We start from the raw sequence: 20,327 nt of genomic DNA, 5'->3' as shown, positions 1-20,327 counted from the left end.
TTACCATTACGTCTCTTTCATTTTATTGTGTACTTGTTTATTGAAGTCGTGTTCCGAAGCGCCCAAAAATGGGAAAATAATTTTGTACGCAATGAAATCAAGAATCTTTTACCCGGATCCCTTGCTTTCTTTTCCTTTTTCTGATGTACTAAAACAAACATAAACTTTCGTCAAAAAAAATAAAAAAAAAAAAACATAAACTAAAACAATCATAGTAAATGTGTCAAGCTCTCTTTTAAGAGTTTACATCATCAAAATTAAATAATTAATTTGACAAAGTCATCATTTAATAACAATTTTTTTATTTAATTTACTTTCATTTAAATTTGTCTTTCTTTTTATTTATTACCTTCATTAATTATTTCTCTTACTCATTTCTCATTCCCATTCTTACTCATTTTTATATTCTTAAATTAATAATTTCAATAATTTCCTTTTCTTCACTAATTTTATCTTATCAAAATTAATTTTATTAACACAAATATTCATTATTTTATTTGTATACTTAATAAAAAGTTGATAATCAATATTTATAATTTGGGTAATATTAATTTTTTAAGTTTCTATAATTATAATTTTATTCGATTCTCATTATTATGTTTTAAAAATATTGTATTAATATACATTCAAAATAAGCTATTTTAAAATAATTTTCAGAAAACAATTAAAAATATAACCTGCCCGAGAACTAATCTAGTAATTCTGTGAAAAGCTATTAAAAACAAGCGGAAGAAATGATATTCACATTTTTTCCTTTTCTGGTAACAATTTTAGAATTCAGTGTAATATTATAGAAATTTCTCGAACTTCTAAGAGGGGAATTTTTATTGGCAAATATTAATGCAATGCATGGAGGATTTGAAAAAAAGAATTGTTCGATTAATTTAATGATTTTGCTGGTATTCAACTCGACATCATCTGGGATTACAAGACTTCAATTTTCCTTTCGTTCCATTTTCTCAATTGTTAGTTCAATTTCAACCGGATAACAAAATTGCCAGTACAAAAGATAAAATATACTGCTCTCTCCCTCAGATTTACTTCTTCACACTTTTCCTGCATGAATGTTCCTCTCCATACTTTATATTTCAAAACTGGTAAAAAGTAGCAAAATTTTATAATATAAAATTACTTACATCCCCTTATTTTCATTATATTTATTTTATAAATTAAATATTGATCGATACCTACTTTGCCTCCTTTTTCTTATTTTTTTCACCATTTTATATTTTTTCTTAACTTTCGTACACGAATCCTACTTTAAACTTTTCTTAAATTTCGTGTCTAAATTTTATTTTATTTTTTTTCATTAACCATATTGCATAGTAATTATAGCAGGCTATGCCCGAGGGCTATAATGGACTCCAACCAAAAGAGAAAACACCAGCTTAACTTATTAAAGCACGACATAACATATCTAGACTCAGAATGACCTAACTCATAAGAATTCTGAAAACCTCAACCCAAAACATCCCAATACATCACCACTGATCTACCAGACACATACAACTTCTCCCAACTCCTTCTTAACCCAACCTTAACATGCATCAACTACTCCTGTTATTTCTTTTCTGTTACTTCCTTTCATGCTGCATCAATTCGCAGCACCGGTTTAATCTGACGAAGGGTAATAGCTATGGAGCCAAGAAAGTCATTCAGAGATCCGAGCACCGTGTGATGCAGAAAGCCCTTGACATAAAACCCCTCCAAAACTTCCTCCTTTAAATCTACACAGATCTTTCTAAAAGCTTTACCAAAAGACCTCAATTCACCCTTTTCCAGAATTTCTATTGCCCTTTGATTAAGAAGACCATCATCGTCTAAAGCATAATCTTCATAAACTCTCTTTTTTCCTTTGTCAATAACTGGGACCAATGTAGACGGAGTAACATATGGAACAATTACAAGAGGATTCACCTCCTCCTCCACCTGGACTTCGTTTTCCAGAGCTAGAACTGGTACAGCTTCTTGATCCACTTCCATATGATTCATCTTTCCATAGGCAAAGTCCTTTTCTTCTTCATCAGATATATCCATATATACCTCCAAATCAGGGACCCTGATGGTGAGTTATTGACCACCTCACCCAGCCCAAAATTATCTTGCATGTCAAAAGTTAGCTCCTTACCAGATGTTGGATGTTTCCGAAGTTCCCGGGAGCCAACGCGTACTCTCCCAGATTGTATAATCCATAGTCTGCCATGTATCTTGCTGCTTCGTTAGTCGATTCATGCACCGATATAATACGCCTCGCCTTAATACCTTCCTTATAAGAGCTTGAATATAAAGAATCAAAACGAGACATTACCTCCTTAATCTCGTTCGGAACCACAATTTGTTGCCTGCGTCTGATATTGTCATACACTCTATGTTAACTGTTTCCATGATGACTTTATCACACTTAATCCGAGCCAGATGAACCAGTGCTGATTGAAAACCCCAAATAGTAGCCTGCATCTCCGTTTTTCCTTTCATTGGACTCATAGCACCCCAAATTCTTTCACCCCTGTCATCTCTTACTAGAGTGCCCACACTATTGATGTTTCCATTTAACAATGGCTTCACCAGTGAGACGAAATGTATATTGATTTTTACAAAACCCTCATCAGGAATTGACCATCCTCCATAATGACAAGAAGAGAGAAAAGACGCATAAGAGCAAGAAAAGAGAATGAAGAGACGTGAACTGACAAAGAGAACCCAAGCATAAGATATAAATACCCAAGATAAAGACTGTTGATATATCCTCCAATATATCTCGAGATTGTGGGATCTAACCGCTACAAATAATGATTACACTTGCTTCCCTTAAACTTAGAGAGTATGCAAATAGACAACCTTTTCTTGGAACATAAAAGAGTGAAAAAAATTTCTCCCCTTTCAATAAATAATATTGGCTAGTTTGAAGAGAAAACTGTTGATATACCAATTCAAAAAACTTTGGTATAAAATGTGTCATGAACCTATTATGCATTGGCCCACAATTCAGCAAAATGAGGCCTACCAAGCCCATTTTAGGTCAGATTGTCTGCTTGCTCATTTAATCTCTTGGGACATAAGCCAGAAAGACTTTGGAACCCCAAGATTATTGCAACCATTCACAGGTCCAAATGTAAATAACAAACTTTCACCCTCTTTCTCAATTAACCCAATAGCTTCAGTCGAATCCGAACATATAACAAAAGTACCATCTTTAAACTTTTTTCTAGCAATGATCTGGAGCACATAGACTATAGCATCTACTTTTGCATCACTGGCCGTTTGTGCCCTTACTAACCCTGAAAAGGAATGAATTACTCTCTTAATTTTATTTTTTATCACCCCTCCCATACTACCTAAAATCAACCCAGAATCTGCACATTCTAAGGAACCATCAACTACATAGACAAAGTCGAATGAAAAATGTTTGAGACTCTAAAATGCTCACCAACTTTGAAATTGTGAATTTTGAATGCACCTTGTGGATTACACGCCATAGTGGATCACCACCACACTACAAAAGATTAGACTTCTTCCCCCATAAACTACATCTTTTAAAAATAATGAACTCCAAAATCTTTCGTTTGATCCTTTTGTTAGAAAGCACCAATTCATTCCTGATAAGTCAAATTGTCTATAGAGTAGCCGCAATTACAATATTCCAAACCTTTTGAACAGAATTACCAGCCTTGATAGAAAATAACGAATGCAGCGTAGGATTGACTAGGGTAGGGAATTTCGTTCCAAATCCCATCACCTACGTACGAAAAACCAAGCCCATATTGCTAATTCATAATTCCAAAAAAGATGCTCCCGAGTCCCTACTTCCCTGTAACACCATTTACAGGGTGACGACTCTACAATTATCCTTTTTCGGAGAAAAGAAACTGTGGGAAGAATGTTATTATGAAGCTTCCACAAGAAAATTCTAACCTTTGGTAGAGATTTAACATTCCAAATGGAGTCCCAGGAACTTGATATAAAATTATACCCTAAAGAAGGGGTAAAATGCATGGAGGTGATTCTTTTGGTTGTGAAACCTCCCTTGCCTTTGATCCAAAAAAGTATGTTAAAATTATCTAGAAAGGTTGGTAGCATCGTTACTCTGGAATAATGAGATGATGTAACACCCCCAAATCCGGGGTCGGGGATCCGGATTATTACGAGTTCCATTTCCCTTAATAACACCCAATCTTAATAAATAATCAACTATTCTGTACTGTGACCCCACCATAAACACACACACCATAAGTTATAGTCTCAGAGATGAATATCCAAAAAATAACATGAGTCATTTTATTCCAAAATTATATGCCATTACACCTTAAAAGGGTTTCTGAATAGATTTACATTTCTTTGCCATTATTACAATTGATAAAGATACATAAGTCTGGTACATCAAAAGTTGAAGGCCTAGCCTATTGGTAGTTCCTACCTCAGCTACAACGGCATCAACGCCTACAGGAAACTGCGGAACGTTTCCTATCCGCTCACGAATTGGGAGCTTTGTCTTGTTCATCATGTCTATCTGTTGTTATGTGATGAAAGAAGAAAGCAAGGGTGAGCAACAAGCCCACCAAAATAATATGTATAATGATTTATAATATATGAGCATTCTCATAGTACTCATGAAAGTCTTGGTCAAGAAGAAATGAACCAAGTTTGATATCTTAATGCGACAAAGTCGCAAAATATTCAGTATATATATACATATATACTTTTCAAAATCTTTGAAATCCTCTGCCATGTATAATATACACAGAGTTCCAGTTTATAACTGTATAAAAATATCGTTGCAAGGTGATCTCATATATCTAACCTTGTCTCAACGTTTTTGTGAAAATCTTTGTCATGCATAAGATAATCATTAACCAGATATAAGTTGAAAAGATGAAGTTACAAGATACTCCAATATACTTATATCTTTTCCGGATACTACTTGAACTACCACCGTTCAAGGTATCATCAGTTTCAAAAGTTCATCACATAGATGAGACTACAAGATAAGACCTGAATAGATTCAATCTTTGAAATATCATTGAATGAAATGAAGTTACGAGATACTTCATTAAGTCCCGATATCTATATATATATATATATATATATATATATCCATATATATATCTCTCATACATCTCCTGAAAACCTTTGTCATGTAAAGTATGAACAGAGTTGTAATATCCAATGAATTTGGAAAGAAAAGAATTTTGGCATAAACCCGATATCTTGCTGATCAGGCAAAGATACCAATAAGTAACCTTTTCTACTAGTAGATGGATGAATCCCCCACCGGTCATCACCCTGGTCGTATTAAGACCTTGTGCTGGACCGCCACCCGGCCTCTTACGCGTTGATGGACTGCCACCCAGCCACTTACACTATGATAGACCGTACCCCGGCCTGTCGCTTATGCCGACTCAATTGGATGGGCTTACTTCCCGAACATTGGGCAAGTAATCAAACTGTTTTCTCAAAACATCAACCTCGTTGCGAATATAAAATACACCACAGAGCCGGATCCCTCTGGTTTTGAGCGAGTATTTAAATCCCCTTCGAAAGGAGGATCTTAAATATAAAAATGAGTTTTGGGATCCGCCCTAACTTTTAAAAATCATTTTGAAGACTCGAAAACATTTTTAAGAATGTTTGGAGTAATGTTGATTTAATGAAATAAATCAGTCCCAATATATTAGAAAATATCTGAATATTATTAAATAATATTCCCATAAGGATAATCTCTATATAAATAACTTGAAGTAGAAGTTGTAAAACTTATACTTGAAATGAGTATTAAATAACCAAATATATACTTATACGAAAGTATTATCTTTATTTGAATAATCAAAAATAATTTGATTATTGACACCTTATTCTTTAATAAAATAAAGAATATATTTCAGTAAATAATCGGAGTCATAGGTCCTCAAATGAATATTCAAATAATATTCAATAAATAATATAAAGTGAGTCATAAGTCCTCGAATGAATATTCAAGTAATATTCATTAAATAATATAAAGTGAGTCATAAGTCCTCGAATGAATATTCAAGTAATATTCATTAAATAATATAAAGTTATCGAATAAACCTTATTCGATTAATAGTTTTTAAAAACTATATCAATATATATATATATATATATATAAATATATATATATATCATATACTCGGGAACATCTACTCCCGGTTTTAGAAAAAGGTTCACCTTTGGGTCCCCTATACTCAGGGTATACGCAACTACTGCTTATCTCTAGTATAGATATTATGCAACTAATAAACATTTGAACCAACAGATATATAAATCAAGAATACAAAACATGCATGCATATATACCATATCACATGCTCCAATATATCGCAAGAATTTGCTAATAACAAATATGCATTTATCACAAGATCATGCATATACACATATACATCACAACAACAGTTATACGGGTAGAAAACTTGCCTGAGCGACTGGGGGTTATAAATGGCTTGGGACGAGTCTGGTAACCTATAAACAACATATAAGTTGGAATTAAACCAAAGTCACTTGTAAATCTATACTTTAACCAATTTAGACTCTAACGCTCGCTTTGCGCTTAATGATTCTCTTAAGTCGCTCGAGTACCCTCGGCTCCACCATTTTTAATAAATTAACCATTACGAGTTTTAAGGCGATTCTTTCGCGAGTGTCTTACCAACTGCCTAACACACTTAACATAATTGTTTCATACTCCAATTAGTCTTTTAAGGTCTTTAACCAAGGTTTCAAAGTAAGGCGAGGGGTAATGGTTCGGTCGTGAAATGCCGTTACATAAAATGGTCGTTTCTCCTAAACCGTACATCGGATTCAAACGAACCACATATCAAAACGAAGCTCGTAATATGAACTATCTAATCATGACAATGGTCAAAACCTAACAGGGAGTTCTCGGGTCCTGATGTTAAGAGCAAAAACAGTCTAAAGTAAATCGGACATTACGACGGCTATGTTTACGCGATTTCCCAAATTTTTACCATTCCAAATCATATCAATCCAACTACCAATCAACAAAAACTCAAGATACACATCAATGCTACTGATTTCATTCATAATAAGCTCAAGGATCTCAATCCAATCATATATTATAACATCTCTAAATTTAACTAAACTACTTAACAATTAAGCTCGAATCATGCTTATCATTCAAATTACTACTCGTCCATCCAAACCATCTCCAAACTTCAACATTCAAACTTATTACTAAAGGGTGTGAAGATTTATACCTTTCTTGGAGGGGGGAAAGTTACTAGGAAGCCTTATGGAGCCTCCTACAAGCTTGATCTTTCCAAAGAAATCAAGTACACAAAGTTAGGCTTTAAAGTTTCTAAAAGTCCGATTGAAAGAACTGTAAAAATGAGGGTCTTACCATGCTTATTTGGATGAGACTTGTGAACAAGAGTTGTAGGCCATCTCAATACCTTTCCAACGAGCTATAGAACACAACATTTCAGTGAGTATTGAAGGAGATATGGCAGTTTGAAGTTGCTGTGTTTATTTTGGCCGAGAGCTTGATGAAGAAAAGGGAAGAGCTTCTGTGTTTTTTGTGATTTGTTTTGATTTGCCTTGGTTGGTTGACTTTTGTTTTGTTTTAATCATCTTTAACCATGACAAAAAAAATTGTGTGGTTATAAATCAACCACACTTCTTTCCCTTATGTCATGCTTTGGTCATCATGTGATGTCACCCTCCACACTTGTCCTCTTCTTGTTGGTTTGATGACATCATCATCCCTAACCTCCTTGATTAACTGTTAATTGCTTGCCTAATGATCGCTGATCTGTTATACGGTTCGCTTAACTTTCGTTTTCGTTTATCGTTTGAGGGATCATACCCGGGATCTTATTACTTAGGTTTCTTTAACCTTTCTCAATACATTATATTCCTTTCATGATCCTCTCTTTTAATCCTTGAATTTAAATCCTTTTTATTTTGTTACCTTATACTCAATTCTTTCTGTATCTGGTAGATTTTCGGGAAAAATCAAAGTGTTCGAATTTGGATTCTGACGATCTTTACATACACTTATTTATCATATAGAGTACTAATAATATCCCAGAAGATCAATAAAAGAGCCCCTACATAGTGTGGCATGAAAAGTTTTCTTATTCAGCATAATCAGCAAAATACTATTCATAAGGGTTTCAAAAATTCCAAAAATTGGGGTTATTACAGATGACTTCTGTGATATCTTCTTCCTCTAATCCAGTCTTCCAAATCAACCTCTAATCTAGGCAGGTTCTCCAGTTTCGAACAAATTCTACTACAACTGTATATTTCAGATTAGAAATTCCGTATAGTTTGGGAAAAACCAACATTAACGGATTGTCACCAATCCACCAATCCTCCCAGAAATAGATTTTCTTTCCATTACCTAGTTATAACTCCTGGGTGCAGGGATGCTCCTTCGACACCGCGCCTGGATCCTTCACTGCAGTTACGGTGTAGTTGTTGTGAGGTTTTTGCAAAATAACACCGGAAGGGGGGTTTGAGTCCCACGACGCCTCCGTTGTGAGATTAAGAACTCACTTTTGGGGAAGATGAAGATAGATAGGAATGTAAGGTGGTTGTGTATGTATATGAGTGTAATAGAGTGATTAACCCCATAACCTTTCTTCCCTAGGCTATTTAGAGCCCGAGGATAGGGTTTAGAGGTTGGTACCTTTGAATAGTAGTCATTGGTTCTGGGAACGGAGGACACCTGGCTGGGGTGAATGCCTTATACATGTCAGGACGGGAATGGCTGAGGAATGTTCTAAGGATCTCCTGACACGTGCCCTGATTATTCTCATGATTGACCAATGAAATATGTATTTATCACGCGTTTGTGCATGTACCTCACGTGCTGGGGCTTCTAAGGATTGGGCCGTTGATAATCACTAGTCTGGACTAGTGGTATGCGAGACTTGATGGAGCCAGGATTTCAAACCCAGTCCTTCTAGGAGCCATATGTACTATCATGTGCCCCCACTCCTTTATGCAGATTTTCTGGATAGGGGAGTAAGGTTGATAGTGTTTGTATTTTGTTGCTCATTTGAAAAATTTGAGCTTTTCTTGCCCCCAGTCTGGATTGTGTTAAAAAAGACCAAGCCAACTGGTTAGACATAGAGTAGATTGCCTTTTTTAAAAAACTGAGCTTTCCTTGCCCCCAGTCTGGGTTGTGTTGAAGTAGAACTAGTTGGACATAAAGTAGATTGCCTTTGGTGAAAAAATTGTGCTTTCCTTACCCCCCAGTCCGGGTTGTATTGAAGTAGACCTGGACGGACTAGCTGGACATATAGTAGATTTCCTTTATTGGAAATTGAGTTTTCCTTGCCCTCAGTCCGGGTTGTGTTGAAGTAGACCAAACCGGAATGAAAGATGAATAGATTGGTGGTTTCCCCCCATGATTTGAATTCTTACAGTTGTTATTTGCTTGAAAAGACGTGCATCATCATTACCTCTATTAATTAATGCTACATAGATATAATTGTATATATGTATAATATGTGTATGAACGGCTGAGATCATGCCACGTGGCCTGACTTTGTGAATTCTACCTCTCCTATAAAGAGACTACTCCCCTTCATTCTCTTCTTTTACTGTGCCCCCCCCAAATTTTTTACTCTCTAAAAAACTCTTGCTCTTTTTTCTTTGTGGTTTTTTCTTGTTGTGTTCTTGAGGAGTCGAAGGTCAGGCTGCCGTGTTTGCATTTCATCTACCGTGTTCTTCTAACTAGTAAGTTCCTTCCACTTCTTCTTCTTTCGTTTCCTTTACTGCATTCATTTTTGTCATATTTTGCTTGCTTGTCTCATTGTAATGGTTTGAGTTTGTTTATATTTTCACATGTTCTTGGTGTTGTATATGTGTATGTGTATGTGTTTTGAATATTTTTTGATGTTTAATTTTGTATCTAAGATGTTTCCGTGTTTAGGGTTTATACCAGAGTCCGGACTGGTATTGTGTAGTCCGGACTCTTGTGCTCTAGGGTTAGTGCTCTATTTCCTTGGTATTTTTTTGGTTGTGGAATTTCTTCTATTTCTAATACGGCTTCAATTTTTGCTTGGTCCTGGGTCGAGACCATTTGATAGATCCGGGCTTCAGCATTCTTCTTTAAGTAAGTATGAGCCTATGATGATTCTCCTCTTTAGATTGCTTGCATGGTAGGATTGGCATGGTCTAGGACCGGGCTTGCTTCAATAACTACCATGACTTGGTTGTTTCCCATTTCTTCTAAACTTGGTTTGGTTGCTTTTGGATCCAGGTAGGATTCAATGACTTGCACTTTTTTTCCGTTTTCTTTCTTTAAGCGAGGGTGGTGTTTTTTGATGCTTTGTTGTTTGAAAAACTTTTGCCCTCTTATTGTCCAGGTGGGTTTCCGCCATACCAAAGCTTGACTATAGCATCTCTCAGCTATTTCATAGTCTCCTTTTACTTCACCGACTTCATTCGGGGTTGTAAACTTGATTTTGAGATGGAAGATTGAAGTTATTGCTTGCATCCTTGTTAGAGTCGGGCGCCCAATTATGCCATTGTATGATGAAGGAGTATTGATGACATAGAACTTGATGACATGAGTGACTTGGTTGGGAGCAGTTCTAAACAGGACGGGTAAGTACAGGGTCCCTTGGAACGGGACTAAGTTGTTCTTGAACCTATAGAGTGGGTCTTCCCGACAGTCATTTGAGTGGACGCTTCCTAACTACATTTGATCCACAGTATTCTTGAAGAGAATATTGACCGAGGAGCCGTTGTCCATTAGCATTCTTCTTACTTCATTGCCAAAAATATCCATTGTCAAAAATATCCAATGTCACAACTAAGGCTTCATTGTGGTTAGGATTGACTCATTCATAGTCTTTGCTGCTGAAAGATATCACCATCTTCGGGAATGATTGGATGGAGAGTACTTCTTTCCCTGAGTTCGGGCTCCATGATGGGGAGTGGGAGCCTCCTAGGACCACATTCACTACATTCTTTCCTTTCTTGGGTCCTTCTCCTCTTTGGTTGATGTCCTGGGCTAAGTACTTGTTAAGGTTCCCTTTCTTGACCTGCTCCTCGATGAAGTATTTGAGGGATAGGCAGTTCTCAGTCAAGTGGCCATGTGTTTCGTGATAGTCGCACTTCTGGTTGTAGGGTCTGCTCTCCAGATGAGTCTGTATTAGCTTCGGAGGGTAATAGAATGGTTTATCTTTTATTTACTTCAGGATTTCCTCCCGGGTTATGTTTAGTGGAGTCCAATCCGGCTCATGCTTTGGCTCCCGGGACTGCTTGACTAGTCCCGGGTCACTCTTGGACTCCGTCCTAGGACCAAGTCTTTGGAATATGGGAGTAGTCTATCTTTCCTGATTCTGCTGGCCTTGCTTGAATTTTTTATGCTAATGGTAACTCCCTTTCGGCCGGTCATCAGAGTTTGTTGCTTCTAGATCCTTGGAGCACATCAGTTTCTTTGATGAATTTGGAGGCGATAGAGTAATCTTCCTGTTGAGTGGCATTTATGACACTTTATAACGCTCCGTAAATTTTTGGATTGATGTTTTGTACTCAAGTTGTTAGTGTTTTTAACGTGTTTTTGTAGTATTTTTGCATTTCAGGCATTTATCAGGAATATAGGTGAATTAGCATTGTTTGGATGCTAATATGGTGTTAGGATGATGTCTAGAATAAAAGCTCATGAAAAGACCAGCTCAAACCAACAAGAAAAGAAAGAAGTCAGAAATTTCTCCAGAGAGACGGCGCGCCCGCGCTGTGATATCGCGCGGCCGCGCCCAAAGAGCAGAATGTCAGCGCGCCCGTGCTGGTCAAGCGCGCGGCCGCGCTAAGTCGGGAAAATAAAATATTATTTCTTCTGGAATTTTGATCCGTTGGACTTCTACTCTGCATGGGCTTCTATATATACATAACTTAAGGACGTTTTTCATAACAAGACGTACCAGAGCTTAAGGAGAAGGCGTAAGAAGACCATAGAGCACAATTCAACCAAGGCGAAAAAGATCTAGTTTATTCTTGTGATTCTTTTTTTAAGTTGTAACATTGGATGCTAGTTTTTTTTATTCGTGTACCTATACTCTTGTTTCGTACTTGGTTTTATTTAAGTATAAAGACTACATTTATTATACCATGCTTTCATCGGAATCCACGTTGATGATGAGTCCGATTATGGGCTAATCGTTATCGTGGAGTTCTAACGGATTTATTTATGGATTTTTTAGGTTAATTCATTCCGATACCTTAGTGTGTGGTGATTGTATGATAACCTAGTTTTGGTTGTGCTTATTCGTCATATGAGCGTCGCGAACTTATAAGATAGTGTGTGAATCTTTAATGAAGCGAAAGTGAATTTAAGGGTTTAGAACTTGCCATTCTAGCATAGGTTCATGTAATTGTTATGCATGATTCGTAGGTAATTTTAACCATCTTAGTTGCCCTATGTAATCACGATAGATAACTTGTACATTAAATCGTTATATTGTCAAATTCTATAAACATATAGGGTCTCAATATAATTGGTGTCTATTCAGCTTCTATCTCTTTTGTGGATGTCTGGTAGTATGGTATTCGTACAACGAAAGTTGGCGTTTATCAGTTTCTTGTTATCTGATTAGTGTCATCACCATTACATGCTAAGGTTAAGAACGAAAAGGCTATTGAATGAAGTATTTAATGAAGTTAGAATCCCATATTTGTGTTATATATTATTCAACTCTCTTTAATCTCCTAGTTTATGTTCTTTAGTATAATCTCTTAGTTAATTGTAGTTATAAACAACCTCAAATTGTTATTGGTCTTAGCATTGGATAATAACCATACTAGTTTTGCATAAATACATTGATTGAAATTAACCTAAATAAATTCCTGTGGGAATGAACTAGAATTTATTCTATATTACTTGTGATCGCGTATACTTGCGTAAATATTAACGCGTGTTTTAGCCCTAACACGTTTTTGGCGCCGCTGTCGAAGATATCAGTGTTAATTTTTAGTTTATGTGTTTGTCATTATTGGTCGTTAAAGTTCAGTGACTCGGACATTGTTACTTAATTCCTTGTCGTGTTTCAGGTACTCTAGCGAGCATGTATGCATACGCGTTCTCGGTTTCATAAGAGAACACTGGATCAAGCTGAGGAAGAAGTTTTAGTCGAGGAGAAAGTTGAAGACGAGATCTTAGTCGATAAAGAAGAAGAGGTTCTTATTGCAATGGGAGAACTAGGAGCGAATCCAAAGGCTTTGATGGACTACTCTCAACCGAAGATCAATTATATTCAGTCTAGCATTGTTCGACCAGCCATCTCGGCTAATACCTTTGAGATCAAGTCGAGCATGATTCAGATGCTAAAGAACTCAGTTCAGTTTACGGGTTCTCCGACAGAAGACCCCAACATGCACATAAGAGATTTCATCAAGATCTGCGACACTTTCAAGTTCAATGGAGTTTCTGAAGATGCTATTAAGTTGAGACTTTTTCCATTCTCTCTGCAGGATAAAGCTAAGTGTTGGTTACATTCTCTACCACCAGGGTCTATCACCAAATGGGAGTATCTTGCGCAAAATTTCTTAACTAAATTCTTTCTTATGGCAATGACTGCTGCAATCAGAAATGCACTTACTCAATTTGCTTAGCAATCTAGAGAATCTATATGTGAGGCATGGGATCCATATAAGGAGATGCTTAGGAAGTGTCCTCATCGTGGGATTCCTGACTGGATGATCATTAACTGTTTCTATAATAATTTGGGTGCTACTTCTAGACCCATTCTTGATACAGCATTAGGAGGAGCCTTGTGGGGTAAAAGCTATGATGAAGATTATGAATTGATTGAACTGATGGCTGTAAATGAATACCAGAATCCTACTCAGAGACTATCTCAGGGCAAGGTATCAGGAATTCTGGAATTAGATACATCTACTGCTATAGCTGCTCAGCTTAAGGCTTTGACAATGAAGGTGGATTCTTTGGCCAATTATGGAGTTAATCAGATCACTAGTGTCTGTGAGCTTCGTGCCGGTGCCCATGAGACGGAGCAGTGTACTATTTCCAGTGAATCAGCTCAGTTCATGAGCAACTTTCAGAGGTCACATCAATATGTGCCAGTCACCTATCATCCTAACAACCGCAATCATCCTAACTTTAGCTGGAGCAACACTCAGAACGCGGTTCAACAATCTTATCAGCAGTATCCAGCAAAGCAGTACAACCCCCTGGTTTTCAGCAACCGCAATATGCACCAAGGCAACAACTCTAGCTGCAACAGTCTAATAAAAAATCTGAATTAGAGGAATTGAGGCTCATGTGCAAGAGCCAAGCGGTTTCTATTAAGACCTTGGAAAATCAAATTGCGTAAATTGCTAATGCCTTGCTTAATCGTCAACTTGTTACACTCCCTACTGACACTGAAGTACCAGAAAAGAGGGAAGCTAAGGAGCAGGTAAAGGCAATTACATTGAGGTCTGGGAAGGTTGCGAATTCCGGAAGTACAAAAGGAAGCTGAAGTGGAACCAAGGAAGACTACTGTTGAACACACTACTCTTGAGGGTAATACAGGGGAGAAACATATCTATCTTCCACCTCCCTTTCCTAAGAGGCTGCAGAAGAAAAAACTGGATAAGCAATTTGAGAAATTTCTGGAGGTGTTCAAGAAACTTCATATCAACATACCTTTCGCTGAAGCTCTTGAATAAATGCCTAGTTATGCGAAGTTTATGAAAGGTATACTTTCTCGGAAAGTGAAGCTTGATAACTTAGAGACAGTTGCTCTCACGGAGGAATGCAGTGTTGTGCTGCAACAGAAGTTGCCTCCGAAGCTTAAAGATCCTAGAAACTTCACTATTCCCTGCATCATTATAAAGGTGTCATTTGATAAATACTTATGTGACTTGGGAGCTAGCATCAATATGATGCCTTTATCAATCTTCAAGAAGTTGGACTTACCTGATCCAAAACCTACTTATATGAATCTGCAGCTGGCTGATCGTTCTATTACATATCCGCGAGGCATTTTTGAGGATGTTTTGGTCAAGGTGGATAAACTCATCTTTCCCGCTGATTTTATAATTCTTGATTTTGAGGAGGATAAGAAGATTCCCATAATCTTGGGAAGACCTTGCTTGGCTACTGGCCGAACTTTGATAGATTTGCAGAAGGATGAGCTCACTATACGAGTGCTGGATCAGGATGTAACTTTTAATGTGCTCAATGCCATAACATTCCCTACGGAAAATGAGGAGTGCTTAAAGGTGGAGTTGGTCCATTATGTGGTTACTTCAGAACTTGATCAATTGCTAAGGTCTGATGTCTTAAAAAAGGCCTTGTTGGGGAATTCTGATAGTGAAGATGATGAAGGTGATGAGCAATTGCAATATCTGAATGCTTCTCCCTGGAAGAGGAAGATGAATATGCCTTTTGAATCTCTTGGAATGGAGGAGCTGAACAAATCTCCCAAGCGCCTCAAGTCATCTATTGAGGAAGCTCCTACATTTGAGCTTATACCATTACCTGAACACTTAAGGTATGCTTTTTTAGGTGATGCATCTACTTTGCCTGTTATTATTGCATCTGATCTTTCAGGTAGTGATAAGGAAAAACTCTTAAGAATTCTGAGAGAGTTCAAATAGGCAATTGGATGGACGATAGTAGATATTAAGAGAATCAACCCTTTTTATTGTATGCACAAAATTCTGCTAGAGGAAGGTAGCAAGTCTAATGTTGAGCAACAAAGAAGGCTAAATCCGATCATGAAAAAAGTTATGAAGAAGGAAATTCTCAAATGGCTGGATGTAGGGATCATCTATCCCATTTCTGACGGTTCTTGGGTGAGTCCAGTTCAGTGTGTGCCGAAGGAAGGAGGTATCTCCATTGTTGCTAATGAGAAGAATGAGCTCATTCCTACTCGAACAGTCACGGGGTGGAGAGTTTGCACGGATTACAGGAAGCTGAACAAGGCCACGAGGAAGGATCACTTCCCTCTGTCGTTTATTGATCAGATGCTTGACAAATTGGCTAGGCATGAGTACTACTATCTTCTGGATGGCTATTCGGGCTATAATCTGATTTGCATTGCTCCTGAAGATCAGAAAAATACTACTTTCACTTGTCCATTTGGTACTTTCACCTTTAGAAGAGTTTCTTTTAGTTTGTATGGGGCACCGACCACATTTCAGAGATGCATGATGGCTATCTTCTTTGACATGATTGGTCATAATGTGGAGGTATTCATGGATGACTTCTCTGTGTTTGGCGATTTATTTGATAAGTGCTTGCAGAATCTTGGCGATGTTCTTAAAAGGTGTGTTGAGACCAATCTGGTTCTCAACTGGGAGAAATGTCACTTTATGGTGTGACAATGCATTATTCTTGGTCACAAGGTCTCTAGTAAGGGTCTTGAGGTGGACAAAGCCAAGGTGGGGGTCATTGAAAATCTTCCCCCACCAATTTCTGTTAAGGGAATTCGCAGCTTTCTTAGATATGCGGGTTTCCACAGGTGTTTCATCAAGGACTTTTCAAAAATCTCTAAACCTTTGTGCAATCTTCTGGAGAACGATGTCCCGTTCAAGTTGGATGACGAGTGCCTAGTTGCTTTTGAGTTCTTGAAGAAGAGTTTGATCACGGTACCAGTCATAACTGCACCTGATTGGAATGAACATTTGAGATGATGTGCGATGCAAGTGACTATGCAGTTGGAGCAGTTCTTGGGCAGAGAAAGAACAACATATTCCATGTGGTCTACTATGCTAGTAAGACCCTCAATGGTGCTCTACTGAATTACACTACTACTGAAAAATAACTACTGGCAATTGTATCTACGGTTTTGAGAAGTTTCGATCTTATTTACTTGGGACGAAGGTGATAGTTTTCACGAATCACGCTGCAATTCAATATCTCGTCTCGAAGAAGGACTCGAAGCCTAGATTGATTAGATGGGTTCTTTTGCTTCAGGAGTTTGAATTAGAGATCAAGGACATAAAAGGTACTGAGAATCAAGCCGCTAATCATCTCTCTCGTTTGGAAGATCCAAGTGCAACTTCACAGGATAAGACATTGATAAATGAGTCTTTTCCCGATGATCAGCTATTTAGAGTGCAAGAGGAAGAACCGTGGTTTGCAGACATTATGAACTATCTTGTGAGTAATATCATGCCTCCAGACTTGTCGTACGCTCAAAGGAAGAAGTTTCTTGATGAGGTGAAGCGGTACATGTGGGATGAACCATATCTGTTTAGGTAAGGAGCTGACCAAATCATCAGGAGATGTATTCCGTACAGCGGAATGGGGGGAATCTTGCGAGACTGTCATTCTACTGTTTATGGAGGCCACTATGGTGGAGAGAAGACAGCAGCTCGTGTCCTTCAAGCGGGATTCTTCTGGCCTACATTGTTTAAGGATGCGCATCACTTTGTTTTGAAGTATGATCGATGACAGCGTGTGGGTAATATGTCCAAGAGGGATGAGATGCCTTTTAATGTGCTTCTCGAGGTTGAAGTCTTCGATGTTTGGGGCATCGACTTCATCGGGCCGTTTGTCTCATCTTGCAATAATCAGTATATCTTGTTGGCAGTCGATTATGTGTCAAAATGGGTTGAAGTCAAGGCTTTGCCGACAAATGATGCAAAGGCAGTGCTTAATTTTTTTCATAAGAAGATATTCACACGATTTGGGACTTCAAGAGTCATAATCAGTGATGAGGGATCGCATTTTTGCAATCGCAAGTTCACTGCCATGATGCAAAGGTATAATGTGAATCATCACATTGCTACAGCCTACCATCCTCAGACTAATGGTCAAGCTGAGGTGTCTAACAGGGAGATCGAGCATATTTTAGAAAAAGTTATGTGTCCATCAAGGAAGGATTGGTCTTTGAAGCTTGATGAAGTTGTTTGGGCATATAGAACAACATACAAGACTCCGTTGGGAATGTCGCCGTTTCAGTTGGTTTATGGTAAGGAGTATTATTTGCTTGTGGAGCTCGAGCATAAAGCGTATTGGGCTTTGAAGAAGTTGAACCTTGATTTGGATGCATCTGGTTAGAAGAGAATGCTTCAATTAAATGAACTCGATGAATTTCGGCTTCAAGCGTATGAAAACAACAAAATGTACAAGGAGAAAGTCAAGATGTGGCACGATAGGGGTCTAGTGCTCAAGTCATTTATATCGGGACAACAAGTTCTGTTATTTAACTCTCGTCTCTGTCTTTTTCCTGGAAAATTGAAGTCGAGATGGTCCGGGCCTTTCATAATCAAAACTGTGTTTCCGCATGGAGCTGTGGAGATTTTTGAGAATGATCCAGGCCAAGCATTCAAAGTAAATGGTCAAAGGTTGAAGCACTACTATGGGGATACGGAAAATCGTGGGGTGGTTAGTGCCATTTTATTGTCTACTTGATCTCGAGATTTTACATCAAGCTAATGACGTAAACCAAGCACTTCTTGGGAGGTGTACATTAGTAGGTAGAGGAAGCAGAAAGAAAAGAGAAAAACACAAAAAAATCAGAAAAATAAAAAAAATCAGGGCCAACTAAAAAAGCACGGAGCGGCTGATGGTAGAACGGGGCGGCCACGCTGAAATTTTAGAAGCACGGCGTGCCCGCGCCAAGGTCGCGCGTGGCCGCGCTGGGTCCTTGTGTTCGAAAAAAATACAAGGCAGAAAAGAAGAGAAATTCGGGACTTTTAATACAAATCCCACCCGAATTTTACTCTTCCACATCCCAAATTTCCCTCTCCAAATCAAACCCATTATTCCTATAATCAATTCCCACTCCTTTTCCATAACCAATTCTCTCCCAATCTCCTATATACATACACTTATACACAAACTTCTCCATCACTTCTCAAAACTCTCAAACACACATATTTCTTTTACAAACTTCTATTCTCTTAAACGTATTCGTTAGATATATTTGTGATGTCATGACTAATATGATTTGTGTTTAGTTTTCAGATCTTACTTAATAAGATAAATCGGTACTTAACTGGAAATCAGTACTTATACTGAAGTCAGGACTTAAGATATCAGATCTTAAGTTGTCAGAACTTAAGTTATCAGGAGATATTTATCAGGAGATAATATCGGGACTTAAGGAGACGTTCAGATAAGGAAGGCGACTGATTGAAAGGAAAGAAGATCAAGACAAACATAAGAAGAGATATGCATGGAGAAGAATTCTATGAAGAATAGAATACTTGGAAGAAAAGATAACTAGTTGATATATATTAGGAAGCAGAATTATATTCGATATCAATTAGAAGATTATCTTGTAACTGGGTTTACACTATATGTGTTATCTTAATCGAGATTATTATTCATTGTAACCCTAGCAGCTCTCGTGATAATTTGTTCATCACTGAGAGAGAACAGTTCTTTGTAACAGAGTTTATTATATTGAATAAAATCTGTATTTTATTACTTGAGTTCTTATATTCGATTTGATTATAGTAAACACTGTATTCAACCCCCTTCTACAGTGTGTGTGACCTAACAAATGGTATCAGAGTAATCTGTTAACATACATACAGTAAAGATCCAAAAACAATCATGTCTGAAGAAGCACAAACTCCAACCAAGCCCACCAAAATTGAAGAAACTCCAAAGACTCAAATCCATAATCGATATGAGACTATTAGGGTTCCCATACTGAAACCTTCTGAGTATCCCATATGGAAGGTGAGGAAGTCTATATTTCTGGAAGCTACAGATCCAGAATACCTTGACAGAATTAATGAAGGACCACATAAGCCAACCAAGCTCTCTGTTATAGTTGCAGATCAGCCAACACAAACTGTACCAAAGGAGAAAAGTTAATATACAGCTGAAGATATCTCATCTATTGCAAACGATGCAAAGGTAAGACATTTGCTGCACAGTATCATTGATAATGTCATGTCAAACAGGGTAATTAACTGCAAGACTGTAAAGGAGATATGGGATGCCTTGGAGATAAGATGCCAGGGAACTGATTCAATTAAGAAGAACAAGATAACTATACTCACTCAAGAGTATGAGCACTTTGACTCAAAACCTGATGAGTCATTAACTGGTTTATATGATAGATTTGTCAAACTCTTGAATGATCTGTCACTGGTGGATAAGGAATATGATCTTGAAGATACTAATCTCAAATTCCTTTTAGCTCTTCTTAAAAGTTTGGATTTGAAGGCCACAACTATAAGAGACAACTATGCTCTTGATGAAACTACTTTTGATGAAATTTATGGTATGCTCAAGACTCATGAACTTGAGATGGATCAAAGAAGCAAGAGGCGTGGGAGAAAGTAAAGGACAGTTGCTCTTAAGGCTGAGAAGGAATCCCCTAAAGTGGTTGTCTCAAAGAAAGGCAAAGGAAAGGCTCTCATCAC

General features: G+C 37.5%; 1 non-coding gene across 1 annotated transcript; it reads right to left on the bottom strand.

Annotated features, from left to right (window-relative positions):
• Positions 1-13,568: 13,568 nt before the first annotated feature.
• On the bottom strand, positions 13,569-13,675 carry LOC141687699 (small nucleolar RNA R71). Its single transcript, XR_012561185.1, has one exon. It is a non-coding gene; the product is annotated as a small nucleolar RNA R71 (small nucleolar RNA).
• Positions 13,676-20,327: the final 6,652 nt, after the last annotated feature.

Source organism: Apium graveolens, chromosome 9 (genome assembly GCF_009905375.1).
Source record: "Apium graveolens cultivar Ventura chromosome 9, ASM990537v1, whole genome shotgun sequence".
Taxonomy (NCBI): Eukaryota; Viridiplantae; Streptophyta; class Magnoliopsida; order Apiales; family Apiaceae; genus Apium; species Apium graveolens.
This window is presented reverse-complemented; position numbering and strand designations above follow the sequence as displayed.